The following is a 17034-nucleotide window of genomic DNA, read 5'->3' as shown; positions in this document are numbered from 1 at the left end:
GTTATTTTTCATTTCGAAAACACGATTTCTATCTCTCGTTCGATAACAAGAGATCGTTTCAGACCACCAGAGCCAGTCGCTAATTTTCTCCGGGGCACCGTCGAATCGAATGGATTCCATCGATTTATTAGCGAGCGTGCCGCGTTGCAACGGCGAATAGTTTCGACCGATCAACCATCGCGCGGCAGAGAAAGAATTGCCCGCGCGTGTTGTAACTCGTCGTAACAAACGTTTGTCATCGGTGTCCGCGCACCCGATGCGTAAAATACGCCGCGAGTGGCCTCGCTAGGCTGTGCACCGAAATGCATTTTTCCGTCGAGCAATCCGGAGCGGCGGAAGAAAAACAACCGGCAGCGATCGCGCAATTTAGAGTAAACTTAATTGGGAAACGTCGTTCGATTGGACAGGAAACAAATCAGACCGCTAATCGAACGCGATACAACGGATATTAAGGGATACAGAAACGTAGCGTCAATCTTTCGGGGATAATTCCATCAACTTTGCGCGCGCCACCCCAACGCACCCTCCAACCTTGCCCAAATTTCCTAAAACCGTACTCCGCGTTAAGAACCACCCTCTCGACTGTTATACGGTTCAATTAGCAAAAATTACCAGCGGTAGCGCGATCCAATTAAAAGGCAAAGGAGAAACAAAGGAAGAAAATAAAGAACAATGGCCCCGTTCAGATATAAAGCCGATATCAACCGGATATTCGGTGGATCAGGGCCGCGTATCCGATAAGCCGCGGTCCCCGAAGGTGGCGGAGAACCCTGCGATTGGTGTATCGGCTGCAGCATCGCATCGCGCGTTCCTTCCCCGTGGTATGGGGATGCAACGCGGGATCACCGGCTGACAGGTTCCTAATGGAACCCATAAACAGCGCGCGGAGCACGTTATGTTTTCCAAATGAAATCCCGAAAATTGGTTTTGAGAGTCGCCTCGACGGGGTGGTCGTTCCCACCCCCTCTCCACCCTCTGAACCACCACTGGTACATATGTATGTGCGTACACACGCGTTCCTCCGGTTCAGCCAAGCGCTGCCAGCAACCCGCAGCACCGACGAGCTTTGGGGCTGGCGAACGCGGTCCCGCGTATCGGTCACGGTGAGCGTAATAAATAGTTTATCACGGATCGGCAGCGCCATTACTAATGCCTTTTATCAAACGACCGATTCCATATTTCCAATTACCGGGGAAATTACTTGGGTCGCGGAATCATTAAACGCGGAGAGCCGCCCTTCGAAAAGCGTCGCGTTTAAATACAGGTCGGAGCTATTAATGACAATAAAAGCTCGCTGATTTCGCGTAAGATTAATTAAACGTTCCAGTGTGTATATAGAGAGTGGGCGCGAGTGTGCGCGTAGGCGGTAATAGTAGTATTTCCGGGATCGTTCGCGCTCGCTTCTCGCTCGCGACGTGTGCGCACATACGCACGTAGACCAAACAACCGCGCGAGGGTGCCGTTCCGTCTCTGATTCCTTCTCTCTCTCTCTCTCTCTCTCCTCTCTTTCTCATTTCCTGGTTCCTTTGTCGGTTATACCCCGTGACGAAATTTCGGAAAAAGGTCGTTCCGCGCGCGCGTAATTACTCGGTTTTCTTCTAATTAGCGAGGCGAATGCCCGCCGCTTAGAAAGAGACGCGCGATCGTTTGCGAGGACGAACGGCGCGACGCTAATTCCAAGATAATTGGTCACCGGACCCGGTGAAATTTATGACCGGGTAATTGGTAAAAACCGCGTTTTCCAGCGTTTACCACGCCCGCGCGCGTGCACCAGCGAGAAAGACGCGCGAAGCGCAGTGCTGGCGGAGGACGGCGAACGAGCGATCGGTAATTCGACTTAATGTCATTGGAAATCAGCTCCGCGCGTACGCGTGTTGGTGGGCGCGTGCGAACGTGGCCGGGTATTAATTTATTGTTGGAAGCCAAACGGGGATGGCCGATCGATAATTATAATAACAAGGGGGTGGCCACGCGGAAAACACCAATTGGCCGTTTAATATTTGTTTAGAAATCGACGTTCGATCGAACCACCTGCGACAAGAATTAGCGTTCGTTAATGTATTGTCGACAGGAAGGAAAGGGTGAAAAAAGGAGGAGAGAGAATAAGGGAGATGTGCATACAGGAGGAAAGAGAGAATCGTCTCGCTGGGGATTTAATTCGTTTCGATTGTTCGAAACGATTTCGCTTAAAAAAAAAGAGGAAAAACAAGCGAGGTTGAAGCGGTGATTTTTCAGGACGGGCGAAATTTCGCGATACGCCGACGTGAAGCATCATCTCGTGCCAAGCGCGAGAGGGTCGCGGCGGAAAGAAGTCTCGCTTTTGTTCAGTGAAATGACATTGCGTAATTAGCCGGTTATCTCGCCGTTTAATTTAATTTTCCGTCCGATGACGCTTCTACTTTAATTACAAGCACCACTCGTACGTGCCCGATTAATATTCATCCTCCAATACTCTAATAACGTACTACTGTAATATCGTGCCCGCCGTAATGCCGTAAATGTAATAATAGCCCGATTATCGTCATTTACGCAGAAATAATTATTCCTCCCGTGGAAGCACTCGGTATTGTGCAATAGCGAAAATGGCCGCCCCCGCAACGGGACCGGTCGGAAACGCGGAAAAGGAGTCGAGCGACAGCCAAATTCCGCGGGATATATCGAATCAAACTGCGATAGACCCCGAGTTACACGCGTGGGATTTAAAAGCGACTCTATATGCACACGTAATACGTGCGTGGACGTAATACGCTAGTTGGAAAAGTCGTAGCGTCGCGGGCAGATGAAAAATTACGCTTAGAACCGCAACGGTGTGCCCCTTTGATGGAGACACTCGCCGGTACTTTGTACGATGCACGATAACCGGTTACGCGTTACAGGCATTGTCAATTAAATTTCATTCTCCACCGTCTACTTGGCTCGCACAGAAGACTGGCCGATATTAAAACCGCTTGCTTTGTAAAAAAAAAAAAAAATTACCTCAGCTTGTCGAGGCATCGCGCGAGACGAAGAGATATATACCTGGCCGTGGAGGCTGAAGCGTTTCAACGGCCGATGGAAGTTCGTAGGTAGAGGCTGATCGCGCGGAAAAAGAACGGGCAAAGATTTCACCGTTAACTCGTCGAACGTCCAGGAATCAGCGAGCGTGGTAACCGGTTAAGCGCCATTATTCGACGCGAACGCTCCTCGAGCGTACCGGAATCAGGAACGAAATTTCTTTTTATCGAAATGCACGTGCTCCGATGGCTCCGATTAGAGAGATCGCAGCCATCGGCTGAAAGCTAGCCGACGGACGATATTTCTCGTTTCTACTTGTGTAAACGGCGCCGACGGCAATCTGCGAGAAACTCGTACGTGTCACCCGGAAATGGGCGACGCGCGACATTGAAAGCGCTAACGAGTCTTCGCGGCGGAATATATTATCGGGGAGAAATCGCGCGGACCGCGTCACTGTCGCGCCCGGTAATTTTATTAATCATCCAATTACGGGCTGGCGCCGATAAGCGGGCTTGAAACGTTTCCTTATTGTTACCCGGCGCTCCGTAAATTTCAATGTTTCGCGCGCGCGCGCCAGTCGAGAAAAGAGCCAGGGCACTTCTGGTTGCCGAGCGAGCGAAATGCATTAAAGAATCGCGCCGGGAAAACCCCGGTGAAACTTTCTCATCGAACTCCGTAACTAACGCGCCGCGAAAGATTACTCCGTGGAAGGTTGGCCGTATTTACGCGGCAAAATGGATACGCGGCACCCGCCGTTCGATCAAGATCCCACACCAGCGGAGCCTCGCGAAATTATATTTGATTCTAATCTAACAAATGGGACGGGGATGCAATCTATTTATTTACACTTGGCTTCAACGAACCGCGGTGATAGTATTGTCGGCCAGCCGAGCTCTCTCACCCTCTGCCCTGTTGAACCTCATCGATTTTGCTCGCGAGGGTGGCGCGCCAAGTGTTCGTGCGATTTTTCAATAATACTGACCTTACAGCGCGAGGCTCGAGACGACGAGTGGCTTGGATCGTATTTCAAGACTAGTTGCCTGGTCTCTCAATAGTTTCTTCAAAAAATGCACTTCTCAGAATTATCGTTATCGTTCCAGATTTAAGTGTGAAAGATTTCAGTTAGAATTTACTTGGTTCAACGGAGAACGAAACGGTTGAGGGTCGATGACATCTCCATATCCATTCGTTTCATCGAAAAGTCCCTCGAGCGGTTGACAAGGAGGCTCCATTAAATGCCGTCGCGCGTACCGCAAAAACTTTCGTTAAACAACGCTCGCCACGTGAAAATCGGTAAACTGGACTAGCGAAGAATGGAAGAGCGAACGGTGGAAAAAAAGGGAGAGCCGGAAGAAAGAAGAAGGGAGACGCGGCGAGGCGAGCGAACGGAGCACAAAGCGCGGACCTTTTTGTACGCAGACGCGAGAGGAAGCGCGGCACCGTTCGCTCGGATGTTTTCGAACATCGGCGCGGCTCATTCTTCCCGAGTCGGTTCGCTCGATAAACGAACGAAGGGACAATTGTTTGGCGGTGGAAAAGACAGCTGCTGCTCGTGAGAGCCGGCCGCAGAGAGCGGAGGCGACGCGCTGGGACGAAGTGGCTATTTTCCGGCGACTGGTCACCGATTAAAAATCGAACCGCCCCTACCCGCCCGTCCAAGGAAGACCATTTGAATCTACGATCCCGCTCGCGAGGCTCGCAGCTCGACGTCTTTCGTTCGTGGAACCTGGGCGCGCGTCCTCGCGTCTCTCCATCGCGAGGCCACCCTCCGTGTAGCTCTCGTGGAGAGCACGGTTTGTTACGAGCGGACAAAGGCTTTCGAGACGATTGTGCGGACTAGACGGAGTGTGCGCGCGTATACAAATACGCGGACGGGCCCGATATATTTATACCGTGGCCATTATATTGCGCTCACGGACGCGATCAAAGGGAGAATCAAATTGAACTTGCACTTAAGGACACCGAGGGAGCGAGGCTGCGCGATTATTAATGGGCATCGAATAATGAGAATAATGCTCCGGACAAGCGTACGGGGCCTCTCTCTTGTCAGCTAATCCGGCATGGTTGCTCACTGTCCGATCTATTATTGGAGATCACGTTAATCTTGGTAATGCGATATTATTGCGGTCAACGCTCGTATCGTGACACCGGTATAATCGTCGAAGCCTCCTCTATACGGACGATGGACGCCGTACAGAAATCCGAGACATCGAGCCAGGCCAGGAAACGAGAACGGGCATTAATTACTGACAGATCGAGACGATCTTACGGGTAACCCCGTTGTCCGCTCCAAAAATCAGATTGCCCCGAAACGTTGATCGATCCGGTTCGATTCCAGTGCGCGGCCATCGCCGGTCGAACGCGGCGGAAGAGCGAAGCGAGGGGTTGGAGGGTGGTAAGCTCGAAGGCAAAATTGTAATCTCGCTCGAGTACGAGAGCGTCGCGACGTCCAGACGGAACGGCGCCGGAATATAATTAATAACCTTGAAATCCATCCGCTCGCGGATATACGCGGCTGATAACAAGCGGATCGGCGGCGCGCGTTACGTTGTTACGCATAATTAATCGAGAAACCGATATCGAATTGATAACTAACGGGGCAGTTCCTTTGTTTCGTTAGGAGCGGCGGCGTCGCTTTCAGGCGCGGTCGATCCAATACTTTTATTGATAAATGAACCGGGAGCGTGATTTCTGGCGGGGTCGGTTGCAGGGGAGAGAAGGGATCGGGGGACGTCAGTCGATAGATGCCGTGGCCGATGGACGATAGCCATTGTGGAAGTGGCTTTTCGACGGGGGACGCGAGAGGGGCGAAGGATTAAAGGGAAGAAGAAGGGAGGTTATAAACACGCGTTACGAACTCATTAGTAGGTCCATTAGCAGCGGGGCTAAACACATCCGCGTCACGCCATTATCGCGACTCGAGCTCTAATTAGACCGCTCATTATGTCGCGTTTAAATATTTCCTTACATCGATGCCTGTTCCGTATCTTCGGTGTGTGGCGCAGCAACCCTCGTTACGGGCTCGCGAGGCCCGGCTCGCGCTCGCTCGAGCCGGCCTCTCTCTCTCTCCTCTAACGTCGCCGGCAGCCACGTTGCGCAATTAATCCTACCAATTTACTTGAACATTTATCGCGGCCGCGAGAGGAAAGTGGCCCCGCGCGTAAAGTCGCCGCTGATTCGAAATTAATTGCAAACAGCGTGGACTCGATCACGCTCGTAATCCGCATATTGCGCGTGATTCGAGCGTAATTTGCGATTGATAAACGTCACGGTGACTGACAAGCCCGATTAAATAATAGGAAATTAAAACCGGGGAAACGCGGCAACGAGCTTGGCCAACAGCTGCCTCCGTTTTCATCCGTACACGTGTCCGCACCATACGTTAAACGCAGACACGACGCGAGCGTAATTTCGCGACATTTTTCGGCTAATTCGGCTAACCGAGAATAGTCTGACCCGGAAGGGTGGACGCCACTTGCTTCCGCAGCCGCGAACTTAAGCGCTACGTGGGTATCGTCGCGTTCGTTGCGAACAAAAAAAAAGGGTATTTTCGCTGTCCACTCGACGCGGACAAATTTTGATTTATACGAGCTCCCTTATGACATCGTCGCAAATGGTTGGAAAATCGTGCGACCCGTTAGAGGGAACGCTCCACGCGTACCTGCACGCGCGTATCTGGCGAATAGTTTATATCGAGGGTCAACCATGAAACGATGGCGATAGTGGAGCGTTTGATTAGCATATCGTAGCATCGGAATCGAGTGGGCGCGATCGAAAGCGCGCTCGTTTCTTCCCGCGGCAGCTTCTCGCGCTATTAACCGAGCCAAGATTTGTTCGCGAAAGGATCTCGACTCGTCGATCTCGGCCGGCATGATCGCATGCCCGCGATTTCCCGTGGATTTAGGATAAAGAAAAGCGGGGTAGAAGCGGAGCGCGGGTAGAAGAGGCGAGAAAGAGCCGAGCGACCGAGCGAGGGTAAGAGGGTAAGAGGGTAAACGGTTATAGGGGGCTGGGAAAGGACGGCCGTGAAGTAAATAGGAGTCCTGGCCGTTCTGCCGTAAAATTGTATGTGAAATTGTGCGATGTGTCTTGCGAATTGAATCGCCGGAAACGACATTGATTTTATTGCTTGTTTTCAGTGCTGTATATACACCCGCCGTTCCCCTTTCCGCCGTCGACCTGAAACCGACCTTTCTCCTCCGCCTCCTTTCATCCTTGCCCCTACCTTCTTCCTTCCTTCCTTCCTTCCTTCCTTCCTTCCTTCCTTCCTTCCTGCCTTCCTTCCTTCCTCTCTCCCTTTCTCTCTGTCTCTTTCCTTCTATCCGACTGTTTAAACTATCCGCCAACACACTTTCGACTGGTTCCTTTTCGTATTATTCGAGGAGCGAGTAGATCGCTCGCTGGAAGCGCTACACCGTCGACGAGAAAGAGGGAAAGAGCGGGGTATCGGTCGCAAGAAATCGACAGGAATCGTCAACGCACGAGTGATCTCTGATGCGGTGAATCATGCTCGGCAGGGAAGTTTTTTCGATCGGCGAATCGGTCGGTGTACCTCCCCTCGGCGTAGCGGCGGCGCGCGAATGCCGAGGTCGTGGCTCTGACGGGCGGTTACAAAAAGGAACATGAAAAATCGCAGCCGAGCGAGATTAATTGGGTTTATTAACGCGGACGAGAAAGAACTCGGCCGTATTACCGGGCGAAATTCCAATCTACACCGCACCCAGCCGCGCGAGCTGATATTTTTATAAAAACGATAGACCGGCAGGCTCGGCCGCGGGACGTGGAAGAGTATCGTAGCTGGGTCATGCAACCCGTCCGCGGGTTCCGCCCATAATTTGTTTTCAATGATTTACCACGGGCTAATTGCAGAATGCAGCGAGCGGTAATATCGCTTTGCAGCGTTACGTCCGGGAGCTAGCTATACTTTAGTTTGCAATTTAAACTTTACTTCCTCCGGAATTGATTAGCTTTTAGTAATTAAGCAAGCAACGCCTTGGACCACCCCGTACCCCCGACGATCCACTCACCCACCCTACCACCCCGCCGCCCTGTGTTATAACCCACCGCACCACCTTCACCCTGCCTCTTCTCCTTCTTCGCTTCCTATAGCCTCCTAGTTTTCCCTCTTCACCCCCCGTTTCTGTTCATCGTCGTCGGACACGCACACGTAGACACGTACAACCCCCTCGGATTCATCCTCCTGCGCCTGCGTCCCCAACACCCGCGCGCACCCACTCTCGTACACACAATTCCATACACGCACCCGTACAACAGCCGCACGCACCCACTTACGCGCACGTACGCGAGAGCCCACCCGAACTTCCTCTGCCCTCAAACCTTCTACCGCTCTCGCAACCCCTCTCGAACCCTACCACCCTTTCCGTCTATACACCCGTCTCTCTTCCACTACCATCCACCGCGGCTTCTCTCGTACACCCCTCTTTCTCCTTCCACCTTCGCCTCGTCCCTGTCCCACCGCATTGCACGGATGGGTTTTAATCAACGCTTTACGAGTGCGAGACAGAGGAAGTTAAGCCGAGGAGAAGCCCCGAAGAGTGGTACGCGGATGTGTATTCGCCCACCGGGTCGCGTGTATATTTTTTGACGCGCGAAAACGTAACCCCGTGGTGGAAGCCTCGCGTGTGTTTCCCCGTTGAATCGAGTGCGAAGCAATTTCGGGAAGGAATGCGTTTCCCTCGATACCTAGCGCGGCGGCGGGTATAGCCTGCCCAGACGGGACAGGCTCAACCAATTTCAACTTCCATTATACACCCTTACCCGATTCCGTGGACGTATTTCCAAAGTATGCAAAGCGACTGATCTGGATTTCCATGGTAATCTCGACGCTTTACGCTTTCCCTACCATCCCCGACCTGCCTCGCTTATCTTGTCGCTCTCTTTCTGCCCAACTTTCCTTCCATCTTAAACGTTTTTCTCGATCACGCCAATGATACATCGTCTCGTGACCAGTACTCTCAAGCGCAAATTTAAAGTCTCGCTCTCGAACCGCTCTCGAAACGCGTACAGACGTACGCGGGTGCACACGTATAGGGGTCGCGTCGCGAGTTTCGCAGCAACGCGCGAACCCAGCCACGTGCCGGCTCGACGAATTTAAAAACGCAATCTACGGACAATAGGAGAGAGAGAGAGCGGTTGGACGCGGAGGATAGGCAGACTGTGTAGAACAAGGACTACGTCAGGCAACGATCCTATCAGGGAGAACGATGGGAGAGAGAAATTCCCGCGAACCGATTCCCGTTCTTCGGCGTCCCCGTTCCACCCCGCCGCACCTCCGTCCACGGCGTCGTAAAAATGTTGTTTTTTAATTTAGGGAACGCCGCGAGGTTAATATACGGCTTTAATTCCAGGATTTCATTTAGGGGTTGGTTGCCTCCGCGTTTCGAGCGTCGCGGTGGTGGGAATCGCGCGGGGGAGGGTAACATCAGATACGCGAGAAAGAAGCGTACGCTCTCGAGAGACCGTGGAGCTTGACCACGTTCGTCGTTACGCTTAACCGAGAACGGCCATTCTCTGACGAGCCGAACCGACGAGGCGAAATTGAATAAATCTCCCGCTTATCTAAGCGACGGGGGCAGGGTACGCGATTTCCTAATTGTTTAGAGCGAGCTACGCAATTTCCATCGGTTAATCGAGTGATCGTAATCGTCGAAGAAATTGGTCTCGGGTCGGCGGACGTTAACGCGAGCTTCGAGCCACCCTTCTCTCCGGGCAAGTTCGGCGGGAACGGTGGTCGGTCGCGCTAAGGCAATTAAAGCTCCACCCAATTAATGCCTCGACGGACGCGGCGGGGGTTGCTGGCGAGCGTTACGAGGGCCGCTTTCCCTTCCTCCTTGCCCGCGCACCCTTCCTCGTCCTGTCCCGTTTCTCTTCTTTCTCCGCGGCCCTCCGTCTGGCAAACAACGCCTTCTCGCGCGGAAATTTCATTCGGCCATTGAAACGTAAATGCACGCCGCGGCTGATCGTATCCGCCGGTCGTTGAACAGCGCGGATCGTACGATCCGCGCCTCGGATTTATTTCGCGGAACGCCGAGTCGGCTCGAAAACGCACGCTCCATTCCGCTTCGAGTTACCCCGCTCGATGTTTAGACGCGAGATAACAAACGCGTCGATGGCACGCGTGAAATCTGACTTCGAACGACTGCGAACGATCGTTTCGCGGTAGAAACTAGACTCGAAAACAAGATATCGCGGCTTCTTCTTCTACTGGTGTCAGCTAGAATTCGCTACCAGCGGACGTAAACAACGCGTCAATTGCTGATACGTGCCGGCGTTACGATTTACGCATGCTACACACGCCACGAAGTCCAAACAAAGCAACGCGACAGCCAGAAAGTAACGAACGCGGCCGAAAACGCGGCGTCGCGGTGAAAAACTCGCCCCTGGTGACGTTAATTAAAACGTCCCGCATCGGAACCGGCGTCAACGGCCACGTTGAACATCGCGAGCACCGAGTACGTATCGACACCCCTGCGTCCGCGTCGATTCCAACCCGCACGACCTCCAACGCGCCGACACCGTAATAAGATCTATCAATTGGCCCGTTTCGTCGCATCGTGAATCGATTTCACATGCCCATCCGCCAAATCGAGGGTGTCTCGGTTAATTCTACACGTACGAGGCATAGATAGAACGCGCGGGGTGGTACTCACCAATCGAATGGAAGCAGGATCGCGGCGAAATCCTCGAGCTTCGAGCCACCGTGGGAGACAAGGTACTTCCCTCGATCCTTGGCGCGAGTGGACACTCATGAACACACTAAATCGAACTGGACCAAGTCCTCGAGCAACTGTAAGAGAGGAGTAACGCGCGTGGAACAAGCGCGAAGGACCGACTGACGGAAGAAGAAGAAGAGGAGGAGGAAGAAGACGAAGGAAGAGAACTCGTGGCTGTAAACAGGATGAAAAGAAAGGGAACCAGTTTGATCGGTGGTGGATGACGAGAAAAAAAAAATGGAATAAAGAGAAGTAGAAGAGAGGACGGGTGGACGTTCTCTCGATATCCAACACTTGGAAGTCACACTTGTCGCTTGATATCGATCGATCGAAAGGTACGCGTGCCGCGTAGTCTCGTGCGGTGGGAAGTCGCGGCACGGAAAGTAATTCAATTCATTAGCGGGTATATACGCGGTGTCGTGCACGCGGTGACGTATCGGTGATAGCGTGATAGCGGCGATGTCGGTGGCGCGCGCGCGCGCGTGCCGCGTCCGCCAGGGATTCTCAACGGGATCTGGCGAGGGCGACGCGTTACCGGAGGCGTCGTCGGAGCGGAGGCTGCCGGTTAGTCCGCAACGGCAGCTCACTTCGGAATGAAGAGGGACGGCGGCAGTGGCGGCGGCGGCGGCGCCGGCGACGGTGGCGGCGGCGTCGTCGTCGTCGTCAGTGGTGTACGCGAGGCGACGCGAGGCGACGCGCGGGACCGCTAACCACTCGGCGCACTCTCGGCTAGACTTTGCTCGGCACACTCGTCCGGCGTCTCCTCGTTTCTCGTCCTACAGCCGCCACTCGTCGCTCCATACTGCGACGTCACTTGGCACGTCACCCATGTCGATGCGCAAGCGCCATTGCCCGCGAGGCGCGTGTCGTTTTAACATTCTACCGTGCACCCGATGTACACGCACTTTGTACGCCAGTCATCTTTATCAATCGGAGCAGCCTCGCGACTCGCCCGGCCACGGCTATCGCGATTCCTTCGTTTACGCTGACGGGTATTGCACCGCGTAATTAATGACAAGAGAGCAACAACGGGTAGGTGGAGAACGGAGGGGGTGGAGGGAGGAGATTTTGCTAGTCGAATATTGGGGGGTGGTCGCGGAACGGGGTTGAAAGAGACTAATGATCTTGTTTTTGCGCGACGCGCTCTAGGAACGGTTAGAGGGGATATTGAATTAAGATAGTTAAGCGTTGCGTTTAACGATGTTACGGACTGATAAAGGAGTAACGCTGGTTTTTATATTGGATTCCGGGGATTCTCATTCTGTCCGACGTTCTTTTGTTCTATCAGATGGGGGTCGCGGTTAAATTTTGCTCGCCTGGGAAGAATACGGTCGTCGCCTGTTTCGAATGCCCTGCTGTGTGAATCAGATGATGCCGGCGATTAGTCGTGACGAGCGAAAATGCATTCGAATCGAGCGGACGGTCGCTCTGCCGGGGCCCCGCGATAATTACTGCTAATGTAAATGTTCGTTAATGGCCGTTATTAAATGCAACGCGGCAAAATAGTCACCGTCGGTGTCACGGCCGCGCAAGCTGCGCCCGCGGCCCGCTAACCGGTCCAATTATATTAATTAAATGAACATTATAATTAGCTAATTAAATCAAAAGCATTTCGGTCGCCAGAGCGACGCGGACGGACGCGTTGATTTTCGGCGCGCGTCCGTATTCACCCCTGCTCGCTTCGCGTACCCATGGACGGCGACAAAGGTTTCGCGATGACATTGGTAAAGGCACTGGGTATCGTCCAGCCAGATTTTCAATCGTTTCACAGAGCCAATGGTTTCAACTCGACTCGAGACTCAGCGACGATCAAACTCGGCCACTGGGTGACAAACAAAATGGCAGAACCAGTCGAGAATTTAACGATGCGGAGGATCGAACGCCTCGACTCGAATTCTCCCCCGTTTCCACGTCCGATATCGCGAGGCGAACGCTGCGGTAAACGAACGCGGACTTTTTAATCGAATTCCGCGGGTGGTATCAACGTTTTCCGAAAGAAGAGAACCGGGTCAATTAAAATTAATGGATAGCGTAATTAGGAAAGTCGTTACGCGAGCTCGCGCGAGATACGCTTCGACCCAATCGAGGAAACGAGTTCCTTCTCTCGTCTTTAAAAAACTATTAAAAATCACTGTTGGCTATACGACTGGCGCGAGAATAAACTCCAACCATCTCCCCTCTACGTTCGTTCGTCGTCGAGACGTTAACGCGTTTTCGTTCCATCCGTTTAACCGATCCCATTAACCGGGGGCGGAGGGGGACGCGGAATCGAGGGATGAAAGCGCGCGACGGGACGGGGTAGAGCCGACGAGTAGCATTTCGACTGTTCGTTATCGACGCGACGAGAGACATCGGCGACGACGGGAGAAGAGGTTCAATTATTTTAACGAACATCACGCCGGAACGTCTCGATCGCGTGATCCCTAATCGCGAATAATTGTAAGCCAAAGCCGTTGCTGCGGCTAACGATACGCGTGTACGTAACACACGCGGCCCTCGTAGCCTGGGTATACGTGCACGGGAAGCTCTGCAGGCCAGCCGGTTACAGTGACTCTCGAAAAGCACCTCGTGTCATTAGTATGTTAATTGGTAACGGTCTGCCTGCCTACCCGGCTGGCTGCCACACCGAGTCTCTCCTACACGTACGCACCTCGTCCAGGGCCCCGGCGTGTTTATACGTTAAGATGTTTAATCGCTTCTGTAATTATACTGTCCCTCAAAGGGTTAATTGTCCCATAAACCCATGAATACGTTAACGAGCGCGCCGTGCGCCTCGCGAACATCGCCAAAGAACAAGGAGCCACCGGGAGCCGTCGAGGGGTGCGGGATGGCAGCGAAGCCACGGCGGAGGGATCGACGAAGTTACGCGCGCACACACGCCGAGGGTGAACCGCGCACGGCGAAGAAGAGGGTCGGTAGATTGCGTCGTAATACAGATTTCCGCGGCTCTGATCGTGTAAATAGCGAAACGCGAGTTGTTCCGGCTGGAACGAGGACGTGTACCAACGAAATTGGATAGAAAAAATAAAAAAAAGACAGCAACGAAAACGTTATTTCCTCCGGCGCTTAATGCAACCGACATCGGTGACGATGGCCCGCGAGTAACGAATCCTTGGTAAGTTCCAGGAAAATGGAAGTGTCGCGAAAGAAGCGGCGGCGGTGGGCGAAGGGGCGAGTGCATTGTCACTCCGTTATAATTAAGAAGATAGACTTTAAATCCAGAATGCAAAAGCGAGGAAGATAAACGGGGGCGGTGTAGGACGACAGGAGGGGGGTGGCTGTAGGGAGAAAGCCCGAGTCGTTGCGGGCTAAACGAGTGGTAAAAGACCGGTCTCTCTGCGAGATGTAGAAAGGGCCACGGGACGGGAAAGGGGGTGAGGGAGGCTCGGATGGAAATTAATTCATTACTCTAATGCGTTGAGCGAGAGAATGGGCCGGGAGAGTTGAAGCGTCGAGTGCCAAGTATTTCGCGAAAGATGGATGTCTCGTTTTCATTCCGAAAATTAACACTCTCCGTTACTTGCCAACCGTCCAACAATTTTTTTTCCGCTTCCACCACGCTTCCTGACCCACCTTGCTCAAATTCCGCTCGCTTCCGTCTCGTCTCGCGCCCTCTCGTCGACTACGATGTCCGATCCCTTGCCCGTTTTTTTTATTTCTTTTCTTCGCGTTCGCCACTCGTGCTATTTAATTTCTGCGCGTGAGAATGTATCGTTCCTTCGTGACACGCGTGTAATAAAAAATGCGTTGCGTTTAGGCGATAAAAGTCTCGCGACTCTGTTGGCCTCGATCGATCGAGCTGAATCGGGAAGGCGAGCGCGTTTTAAATAACTTACTTGAAAATGTTAATCGCGGACCTCCTTAGATCGTTCCGAGATAAACGTCGTGGATACGGATGGATAAGGAATCGAGGGGTGGCACCGGGGGCGGGCAACGATAATAATTCCGTTCCGGGCGGCGAACGACCAATCTCCTTTTCCATTTAACATACATCGGTAATAATATCTGACTGGCGGGATCGAGCTCCACCTCTTCCGTTCTCTCTCTTTCTGGTTTTCAGGCTTTCTGGTCCGGAGCACCCGGCGATCCCTCGACGGGCCTGTAGGTGGATAGGAAGCCGGCCGACTGCAATCCGGCTATCAAGCGAATCCGGCGGACAGGCTGAAACGCGGCCGTGTCACAAAGTCGTCCTAAAGAGTTACCGTTGCTACCAATTTAAACCGAATATCGGCCGCGTTTCCACGGATATACGATTATCGACTTCCGTACCGAACCGATCCGGACAAGCTTTACCCGAGCCGCAAGCTTTTGCCCGCCAGTTCAAACAGCCGTCACGGACACGTGTAATTAAATTTAACGCGGCACCCTTCCCCCTGCTGACCTTCCCCGTGACCCACATATACCCCTTACTTTTCCGCCGTTTCCGTTTCCGTCTCGCCGCTGCCTGCGACGACCCACTTCTCCCTGCGCGCGGTTACGGCGCCAGGTAAATTCCTCTCGCAACGCCGCGTTTGATAGTCGAATCGAAGGTGGCCGGACGCGTGGCGAGGCGGCGAAACGGGGTTGAAATCGTGGGAGGCGGAGGGGAACGGTGGATCGCGTATGGAAACGGCGGTGGTAAACATCGTTCATCGATCAGTCTCGAATCGACGGCACACGTGACGGCTCGAGAGCGGATTCGGAACAGGGAAAAGGGAACGTGGAAAAGGAACGAGAGGGGAAAAAAGGCGGAGGAACAGAGGAGAGCGCGCGAGCTGTTTCTAGCGGGACGAGTTACTGGTTCGCGGGAGAGCAGTTACGGACATCGGGTATGCCCGTGAAGCAATTAAAGGGTGAGTTGCGCATTTGTTGGAATTTAAATGCGGCAGTTAAGGAAAATGACACGGTTTGCGCGCACGATGCAATTTATTCGCTCGCAGAGGAGGCGGTAAAGTAGTCCGGTCGTGTCGCGTTCGTCGTTTACGGTTCGATAAAGGAACGAGTTCCGATCGAGGACGATCATTGGGAAACGATAACACGCGGCGGGGCAGGAGGGGGCGGGCGCGCATCGATCCGTATTTACTTTTTTAAAATCGTCGGACGGTCTTGTCGGAAGGAAAGGGCACGCCGTGTCCTCGTCGCTGGTTGGTGATTGCGGATGCCTTCTTCACGGCCCCCGATGTAATTTTCTGAATGACTGCGTAATTAAAACTCTAATTTCCTGCGCTTAATTGACCGGAGTCTTGGTTCTCTCCTTGGTCGGTTTCTCTCGCTCCTTACCTCGCGCTGAGACTACTCGAGCGCCAGTCACTCTCTCCCTGCTGCCTGTCGTCCCTCGCCCGGTCTCGTAAAGCGAAGAACGAAGAAGACAGCCCGCCGTCCTTCGCGCCTTTAACGCGAAAACTTTTTGCACGCCACGTCTTACGAGGTGGCGGTGTTAATCGAAAGAAATTTACAGCTTCGTCCGCCCCGCGACCTCCCCCCTAGACCGATTCCCATTTGCTCGTTTCCCTTTCACGAACCGATCCATCCGAGATTCGAGGAGACGCCGAGAAAACAGGACCGTTGGGCTCGATTAAATCCTTCTCTTTTTCCTTTTTCATTTTTTTTTTTTCTCCTTTCGCTTCTTATTGCCCCAAGTTTTTCCAAACCTGGGACACACGGTAAAGTATACGACCCTATCGCCGACCGTGCCCAATTTTCACGACGCTCGCGTCGCGCCGCTTGGCGAGTGTTTGGATAATTACATCCGTCTCCGCTGGCCGGAGGCAATTATAATTGCCGACTCCTTTCGCAATTATAAGTTTCTGCGAGACTTGGCGTGGCGTGCCAGCGTGCCAGCGTGCTCGCTGGAACAGAGAGAAGGCCGGCTGCTGAGGGTACGAATGCTGGTGGCGGGCAAGGTCTGACAGAAAGAGAGGAGAGAGAGAGAGAGAGAAAGGAGGAAAAGCGAGGGGTCGGAGGGGACGCGCGTTGCACGTGAAAACGTTAATTGGGGTGACCTGCTCAGAAACTAGTTACGGAAGGACTGTACTGGCATTCCATGGACCCCACGCGACATTGAATACATACAAACGCGGCACGGCGATGCGCCGGCCCGCAATTTCATCCCCCGCCTAAGAATTCGTTCCGCGACGATCGTCGGGGTATTCTCAAAATCGTGTCATGGCGATCGTTGCTCCTCTCGCCGGATTGGTATTCGCGGACGGACGCTGGTCTAGTTAAGAACGGGCATCGTTCGAGCGTGGGCGCGAGCAGAACGTTCGTAACGGGCAAATGGTATTGCGAGAGCGGGCGGTGAAATATGCAGTTCGCCGAGGCTGTTTCT

General features: G+C 53.2%; 1 protein-coding gene across 4 annotated transcripts in view; it reads right to left on the bottom strand.

Annotated features, from left to right (window-relative positions):
* LOC143429132 (LIM domain only protein 3) overlaps positions 1–11311 on the bottom strand; it is a 54527-nt gene extending 43216 nt beyond the window's left edge. The window contains exon 1 of one of the 4 annotated variants that reach the window (XM_076904591.1): positions 11263–11311. The gene's annotated coding sequence lies outside the window, so the exon portion shown is untranslated. Of the gene's footprint in view, positions 1–10664; positions 10782–11262 lie in introns of those variants that run through there. The other 3 variants (XM_076904588.1, XM_076904587.1, XM_076904589.1) reach the window with 3 other exon arrangements.
* Positions 11312–17034: the final 5723 nt, after the last annotated feature.

The sequence above is a fragment of the Xylocopa sonorina genome, chromosome 11 (assembly GCF_050948175.1).
Source record: "Xylocopa sonorina isolate GNS202 chromosome 11, iyXylSono1_principal, whole genome shotgun sequence".
Classification (NCBI taxonomy): Eukaryota; Metazoa; Arthropoda; class Insecta; order Hymenoptera; family Apidae; genus Xylocopa; species Xylocopa sonorina.
The sequence above is the reverse complement of the archived record's forward strand: the minus strand, read 5'-3'. Positions and strand labels throughout refer to the sequence as shown.